Here is an 886-nt window from a genome sequence, read left to right as displayed (position 1 = left end):
ATAATAATAATAATAATAATAATAATAATAATAATAATAATAATAATAATAATAATAATAATAATAATAATAATATACACAAACATGGTTTAACTAATGACATTAATAACCCATCTATTAATATACCTTAAACAAATACACATAGTTTAACTCATCTTTAATAATAAAATTAAATAACCAAATTATAACCCACAAATATGCAAAGTATTAACACTATTTAGTACTATCCTCAAGACTGAATCATAAATTTTCATAAATTTTATATATATATATATATATATATCTGTATGTAAGTGTGTGTGTGTAGTAATACTTGTGTTGGTGTATGTGAGTGTACATATTAATGTACCTTAAGCAACAACACATAGACTAGCCCATCTTTAATAATAAAATTGAATAATTGAATTAAAACCCACAAATATGCAGAGTAATAACATTATTTAGTACTACCCCCTAGACTGAATCATAAATTTGTATGTGCATATATATGTATCTGCACATGTATGTGTGTATATGCTTGTGTATATGTATGTGTGTATGCATACATATATTTATATATATATACTAGCAATATAGCCCGACTTTGCCCGGGATTAAGATTATTAAGCTAATCAAGCTCTTTATTTCAAACCAAACTAAGTAACATCGACGTCAAATTTGGGCAGAATCAGTGTCGCGAAGGGAGCGCATGGGTTGGGAGTTTGTCGGCAGAGGTAATCAGGTTACACATGCCAGCCCTTTGAAAACATCACCCCCATCATCTAACCCCTCTTTTCCCATGGGTTGAGAACCCTTCCAGCAAGGAAAATAGAATGCCCAAAAGGGCTCCCGAGTCTCTGTGTCAGAAGTGGTTATGTTCAGATCACAGCTAAGTCTTAAGTATATG

This window comes from Octopus bimaculoides, chromosome 1 (genome assembly GCF_001194135.2).
Source record: "Octopus bimaculoides isolate UCB-OBI-ISO-001 chromosome 1, ASM119413v2, whole genome shotgun sequence".
Lineage (NCBI taxonomy): Eukaryota > Metazoa > Mollusca > Cephalopoda > Octopoda > Octopodidae > Octopus > Octopus bimaculoides.
This window is presented reverse-complemented; position numbering follows the sequence as displayed.